Here is an 8,575-nt window from a genome sequence, read left to right as displayed (position 1 = left end):
TAACCCATTCCTAGAGAACCCAGATTCCCAACATCACAGACTCCTTCAGGAGACTGGGTGAGCCCAGAGGGGTATCTGGGGAAGGTCACTAGAACAGAATGAGAGCCTCAGGTGTCCAGAGGACCCCTCCTCTTGTGCCCCAGGAGATTCACTGCAAAGCCCTTCCCAAGGCATGTGCATCAGCCCATCTCTGTTCTCCATCCTTCCTGCCTGGGGGAGCTCTTTGTGTCTGGCCAACACAGAAACATGGGGCTGAAGAAGGACTCACCCATGTGTGCACAGATCCTCCGACCCAGACAGACTCCTGGGAGGAAAACTACATCAAAGATGACTCTTTCCCAGTGAATCCTTCCCTTCCAGTAGCTGTGACTTGCCTTGGATGTTAGCCTTGGTGGCTCAGCCTGTGTTCAGATAGTCGATGAAGGCAGCTTTCCATGGATCCTACCTTCAGTCCTGTGTGGTGGAGAAGCCAGTTCTTCAGACCAGGATCTCCACCCTAACCCTCTCCTCTCTTTTCTTTCAGGACTTACCAAGGTGTAGGAGCCTAACAAATTTGGAGGACATTGAGCTGCTTCCGCTCGACAGTACACAGGTGCTGAGCAAAACGGGAAAATACAAAAGGTGTGGTTGCCATGGCCCCAGCTTCACAGTTTGCAGAGTTTACGTGTTGCCCACCACACAGGAAGATGAACAGCTTCTTCTTATCTTAGATATGGGGGTGCTGTGGAAAAATTTTAGGCAATATTCTTGGGTTCATGCAGCCCCTTATACAGACCTGACTTGAAGCCGATCACTGACCAACGCCTCATGTACAAACTTCGAATTTAATTTTTCTTGATGGAAAATTATAAAATGATATTTTAACATGTCTTAGTGCTTTTTGAGACCTATATGCGATTCAATTTATATTATGCAATTTCCCCCTGAGGAATTAACATATATGCATTGTAAGCATTAGTATTGTTAGTATTTGCAGAATAAAAATCGAATGATCATATTATTATTTTGAAAATTACATTAATTGTAAATTGAGAACTATATTCAAACTTAAATTTTTGTTTCAAGCATCAAGAAGTTAACAGAAATATTTTTTCTGCATTATTAACACAGAACAAAGCATGCAAATTCTGGCTCTTGAAATTTTATTTGAAATGTTTTACATCTATAACATGTGAATACGTACTTAGATATGTATACATAATGCTGAAAGTTCTTTCCAACAGTCAACTGATATTATCAGAAAAAATTACAGACATTACAGAAAGAAAAGCCCTGTGAAATCACTACTGAATTTAAAAAGAGGACATTCACAATAATAATATCAACTTATGTTTTGTCACCTGTCCCTGAACTTGCCAACCTATAAAACAACCGTCATTCTGGATCTTGTGTTCATGTCTTCCATCCTATTTTATACACGTGTGGTTCTTTCACATTTGTTACTTACATTATGTAATTTTTGTGTGTGTGTTTGTATAATTATTTATATTTAAGTTTTAAATATAGAACAAAAGAAGTCTGGTTTTGTCTTTTTGTTTTCAAAATTATATTGATATGCCCATACTGTTTGGCATGGCTATTGCTTATTTCCCGACATATATTTCATGTTCTATTGCCTGAATATTCCTCGACTTATTTATTTCTTTGCTTCATATGACATATTCTTCCCTGCATTTTGCTTTTAAGAGCAGTGCCTTGAGCATTCTTACAAATGTCCCCTGCATTGTATGAGTGAGAATTTTCTCTGAATATATACCCCAGGGTAGAATTGCTGGGGGTATGTGGCATGTCAAGATTGAAATACACTAGATGATAACACACTCTTTCCGTAATGATGCTGCCATTTACTCCCAGCAGCTACTGTCAGACTCTACCAGGTTTCCCGCTTCCCAAGAAAGACCTGATTAATTATGGCAGAGGATAAATTAGATGTTCGTATTTAATTAAAAAATCATACCATACAATGGGATATTAAATAAATACTGTAATTGAAACATATATAATGCAAGCAACTTTGTCATGTGTCAGAGGATATTTTTGTGAACCAATAATGCTCAATATTATACAATAGGCTGTGATTCATAAAACCTGTTGCAAGCTTTTTGAATTATAAGTGGTATGCACAGAGCTGAAGTCAGTCACTTTCCAAATAAGCACGCAGAGCAATTACCCATTGGAAAGTATGAAGCTTTCATTGCTTAAGAATGATGAGAATTTGTGCATATAGACTTTACTAGAATGTGTTTGAAGGTGTTTGTGGCTTTCTTGCCAGGAAGAATGGTTAACAGTATTCACACCTTGGACCGAAGCCAATAAATTTATGAAGTTAACTATTTTTCATCCAATTGTATATTTATTTAATATATTTTAAGTGCAAAGAAAGTAAATACATTCTGGGCTGACAAGAAAAAGCCACAGAATAATAAAGAGTAAAGGTTCTTCATAGTTATGTCCTTCAAATAATAAAAAAATTTGAATACTAATAACATTTAAAGTTTTGCTCTTGAAGAAGAGGGGTTTACATATAAATGTATATATAATATACATTTTTATAATATATATGCTTATACATAATAGAAATTAATGTGATATATAGAGAATATGAATTTCAAAACAATTAATGAAACTGAAAAAATTTATATTGAATCTTTACTTTACAGAATGTAGTTCTGTGATTTTTTCCTGTGGTACAATAACTATAATGACAGATGTAAATTGTGGAATTTTATGTAGAGCATATTTAGACATATGAATACAATTCATACATTTGTAACTCTCTCCCCTCTCCTTGGACCTGGAGGGTAGCACCATCCCCCAATGCCCAGCCTGGTGAGGTGAGCCCAGCAGACCCACCCAGCATCAGTGACACCTGAACTCCCCTTGCACCTGGAGGGGAGCACCAGCCCCCATGGCCCAACCTACTAAGGGGCCCATTCTACAACCACAGATTCTAGAACAGGACCCAAGGCAATTTAACGTAACTACCACCACATCTACCATCAAGCAAAGAAAATTCACCAACACAGTAGCTGCCAGGGCCACTCCACAGCCAACCTCAGTTTAATAGAAAAAGGAAACCCTCTACCAAGTGACCAAACATCAATGAAAAAATACTAGAACTACAAATAAACAAGAAGAAATGACACCCCTGAAAAAATACAGCAATGCTGCAATGTCAGACTCCATGGAAGTGGGAATCCTTGAAATGTCTGAAAAAGAATTGTGAGCAATGATTTTAAGAAAACTTGAAGAAATAAAGGAAGACTCAATTAGAGAATGCAATGAAACAAGAAAATCATCCAGAATTTGAAGAAGGAAATCTACAAAGTGATTAATATCTTCAAGAAGGGTGTAGCAGAACTTCTGGAAATCAAAGGTCCACTCAGTGAAATAAAAACCACAACTGAGAGCTTGAGCAGCAAGGTACAACAGGCAAAAGAAAGAATTTCAGATCTTGAATATGGTCATTTTGAAATAATGCAGGCAGAAAAAAAAATGGAAAAAAGAATTAAAAATAATGAGGAAAACATAAGAGAGATAGCAGACAACCTCAAGCACTCTAATATCTGAATTGTGGGTATCTCAGAAGGGGATGAGAAAGGAAAAGGTATTAAAAATCTATTCAAGAAAATAGTAACAGAAAATTTCCAGGTGTAGGGCAAGATGCAGACCTTCAGACCTAGGAAACTCAAAGACCACCAAACAGATTCAATATAAAAAAAATCCTCTCCAAGAAACGCTATAGTCAAATTTGCAAAGCTCAAAGACAAAGAGAGAATTCTAAAAGCAGCAAGAGAAAAGCGTCAAGTCACTTATAGGTCAACTCCCATAAGACTAACAGTAGACTTCTCAACCAAAACCCTACAGGCCAGAAGAAAGTGGAATGATATATTCAAAATACTAAAGGAAAAAAATTGCCAGCCAAGAATTCTTTACCCAGCAAGGCTTTCTTTCAGAAATGAGGGAGAAATAGTGTATTTCCTAGACAAACAAAAGTTGTGGGAGTTCACCACCACACGACCAGCCCTGCAAGAAATTCTCCAGGGAGTCCTTCATCTGGAATCTGAATAAAGTGACCACTATCACAAATACACAAGAAAGAGCAAAACCCACCATTAAAACAAAAATGCCAGCAAGAAAGAGAAAGAAGCTAAATCATCCCACATTAAATTTCCAACTAACATTGAAGAAGAGAAATAAAAGGGGAAATAATAATGAAAAGATATTTAAACCACCTAAACAAGAAGCAATGAAAAGACAGGAATTAAGCAGCACTTGTCAATAACTACCCTAAATGTGAATGGCCTAAAATCCCCATTCAAAAGACAGAGACTGACTGACTGGATTAAAAAGCTAGACCCAAGTACATGCTGTCTTCAAGAGACCCATGTCACGTGTAGAGATACACACAGACTAAAAGTGAAGGGATGGAAAAAGATTTACCATGCAAATGGAAACCAAAAAGGAGCAGGAATAGCTATTCTTATACCAGAAAAAATAGACTTTAAACCACAAAACTTAAGAAGAGACAAAGAAGGTCACTATATAATGATAAAAGGATCTATCCGGCTAGAAGACATAACAATCATAAATATGTATGCACCCAATACTAAAGCACCCAGATATATAAAGCAAATACTCTTAGACCTAAAGAAAGAAATAGGCCCTAATGCATTAAGAGTAGGTGACCTGAACACTCCTCTCTCAGTATGGGACAGATCTGCCAGGTAAAAAAATCAACAAAGAGACACAGGATTTAAACTACACATTAGACCAACTGGACCTGGAAGATATATATACAACATTTCACCCAACAACTAAAGAATATACTTTCTTCTCATTGGCACATGGAACAATGTCCAGGATAGGCCACATATTAGGTCACAAATCTAGTCTCAGCAAATTTTTAAAAACAAAAATCATTCCAAGTATCTTTTCAGACCACAAATTAATAGCAAGCAAAACTTATGAAACTATACAAATACATGGAAACTAAATAATAGGCCCCTGAATGACTATGGGTCCAAGAAGAAATTAAACAGGAAATAAAAAAAATTCTAGAAACTAATGAAATAAAGTTGCATCATACCACAACCTGTGGGATACTGCAAAAGCAGTACTAATAGGCAAATTTATTGCAATAAATGATAACATCCAATGAACAGAAAGACTTCAAATAAACAACTTACCACTACACCTCAAAGAACTTGAAAAACAACAACAATCCAAACCTAAAGGTAGTGGACAGAAAGAAATAATTAAGAACAGAGCAGAACTGAATGAAATACAGAACCAAAAATAATAGAAAAGATCAACAAAAGAAAAAGGTGTTTTTTTGAGAAGATAAATAAAATAGACAAACCATTAGCTAGGTTACCAAAAACAAAAACAAAAACAAAAACAAAGAAGAGAGAAGACCCAAATAAAAAAAATCAGAGATGAAAAGGGAGACATTACAACTGATACCACAAAAATCATTGGAGACTATTGTAAACAACTGTATGACAACAAATATGAAAAACTGGAAGATATGGGTAAGTTTCTGGACACTTACAACAACCCAGACTGAACCAAGAAGAGATAGAAAGTCTGAACAGACCAATAACAAGTGATGAGATTGAAGAAGTACTTAGTAATCATCCAACTAAGAAAAGCCCAGGTCCGGATGGCTTTACAGCTGAATTCTATCAAACTTTTTTTTTTTTTTTTTTTTTTTTTTTGTCGTTTTTTTCGTGACCGGCACTCAGCCAGTGAGTGCACTGGTCATTCTTATATAGGATCCGAACCCGCGGCGGGAGCGTCGCTGCGCTCCCAGCGCAGCACTCTACCGAGTGCGCCACGGGCCCGGCCCCTATCAAACTTTTAAAATGAAATTAATACCAATTCTCCTCAAACTATTCCAAAATATTAAAACAGAAGCCATTCTCCCCAGCTCATTCTGTGAGGCCAACATAACTCTGATACCAAAACCAGATAAAGACACAACAAAGAAAGAAAATTGCATGCCGATATCCTTCACGAACATAGATGCAAAAATTCTCAACAAAATAGCAATCAGAATACACCAAACATCAGAAAAATTATATACCACGATCAACTGTGGTTCATCCTAGGGATGCAAGGATGGTTCAACATACAAAAGTCAGTAAAAGTGATACAGCACATCAACGAAATGAAAATCAAAAATCGTATGATTATCTCAATAGATGCTGAAAAAACATTTGACAAAATTCATCATCCCTTCATGGTAAAGACTCTCAACAAATTAGGTATAGAAGGAAAGTATCTCAACACAATAAAAGCCGTCTAAGACAAGCCCACCACTAGTATCATTCTGAATGATAGAAAACTGAAGGTTTCTCCCTGCTGAACAGGAACTGGACAAGGATGCCCACTCTCACCACTCCTATTATACACAGCATTGGAGGTACTAGCCACAGCAATCAGGCAAGAGAAAGAAATAAAGGGAATCCAGAATAGAAAAGATGAAGTCATACTGTCCCTATTTGCAGATGATGTGATACTATATATAGAAAAACCTAAACACTGTATCAAAAAACTCCTAGAGCTGGCGAATACTTTGAGTAATGTTGAAGGATACAAAATAAATGCCCCCAAATCAGCTGCATTTATATTCTCCAATAACGAGCTAACAGAAAGAGAAATCAAGAAAGTTAGCCTATTTACAAGTCACACACACACACACACACACACACACACACACACACACACACACACACACACACACACACACACACACACACACACACACAATACCTGGGAATCAATTTAACCAGGGAGGTGAAAGATCTCTACAGTAAGAATTCCAAACCATTATTAAAAGAAATTAAAGACACAAAAAGATGGAAAGAAATTCCATGATCTTGGATTAGAAGAATTAATATTGTGAAAATGTCTATACTACCCAAAGTGATCTACAGATTCTATGCAATCCCCATCAAAATACCAATGAAATTCTTCACAGAAATTGAATAAACAATCTTTACATTCATATGGAACAACAAAAGACCCCAAATAGCCAAAGCAATCCTAGAAAAAAAAAATAAAGCCAAAGACATAACACTACCTGACTTCAAATTAAACTATGAAGCTACAGTAACCAAAACAGCATGGTACTGGCGTAAAAATTGATAGTTGGACCACTGGAATAAAATTGAGAACACAGAAATAAACCCACAAACTTACTTTGTCAATTGATATTTGACAAAGGGAACAAAAACATACGCTGGGTAAAAGACTGCCTCTTCAATAAATGGTGTCAGAAAAATGGATATACATATGCAGAAGAAAAAACTAGACATGCACCTCTCACTGTACACTAAAATCAGTTCAAAGTGGATTAAAGTCTTAAGTATAAAACCTGAAACTGTAAAATTACTAAGAGAAAATATAGGTGAAACGCTTCAGGAACTAGATCTGGGCACAGACTTTATGAACATGACTCCAAAAGCACAAGAAGCAAAAGAAAAAATAAACAAATGGGACTATTACAAACTAATAAGCTTCTTTACAGCAAAGGAAACAATCAACAGAGTGAAAAGGCAACCCACACAGAGTGAGAGAATTTTTGCTAACTATGCATTCAACAAGGGATTAATATCACGAATATACAAGGAACCCAAGCAATTATGCAGTAAAAAAAAAAAATGTAAAAGGAACTGAATACATATTTTTCAAAGCAAGCCATACAAATGGCCAACACATACATGAAGAAATATCCAGCATCACTAGTTGTAAGGGAAATGCAAATTACAACCAAAATGAGATATCAATTAACCCCAGTTAGACTGGCTATAATAAAAAAGATGGAGAATACAAATTCTGATGAGGCTGTGGAGAGAACAGAAAGCTCCTACACTGTTGGTGGGACTGTAAATTAGTACAACTGCTATGGAAAACAGTATGGACGTTTCTCAAACAACTACAGATTGATCTTCCACATGATCTAGCAATCCCACTTCTGGGTATATACCTATGTGAATGGAAATCATCATGTTGAAGGGTTACCTGCACTCCCTTGTTCATCACAGCTCTGTTTACAATAGCCGAGATATGGAACCAACCTAAATGTCCATTGATGGATGATTGGTTAAGGAAACTGTGGTGTATATACACCATGGAATACTACTCTGCCATAAAAAAGAATGAAATACCTCCATTTGCAACAACATTGATGAGCTTGGAGAAACTTACATTGAGTGAAATAAGCAAAGCACAGAGGGATAAATACTGCATGTGCTCACTCATAAGTGGGAGCTAAGAGAGAAAGAACTAAGGAAAGAAAGACCAGAGTGGTGCATTGGACTTGCAGAGGGAGAGAACAAACCGAGGGATAGAGTAGAGTGGGACAAAGGAGGATGGGGAGGGAGGTCAGGAATAATTGGGTGGGGGACACAGGTGTAATCACAATTTGTGGTGATGGGCATGCTGCCAGTATGGATCTGGCCCTACCATCTTTGGCATGAGTGGTGACAATCAGCTCTGTACCCCATGAATATTAATAACCAATAACAAAAATAGTTGAAATTAAAAAAATGAAACACAGCACAATGAT

This window comes from Cynocephalus volans, chromosome 3 (genome assembly GCF_027409185.1).
Source record: "Cynocephalus volans isolate mCynVol1 chromosome 3, mCynVol1.pri, whole genome shotgun sequence".
Lineage (NCBI taxonomy): Eukaryota > Metazoa > Chordata > Mammalia > Dermoptera > Cynocephalidae > Cynocephalus > Cynocephalus volans.
The sequence above is the reverse complement of the archived record's forward strand: the minus strand, read 5'-3'. Positions refer to the sequence as shown.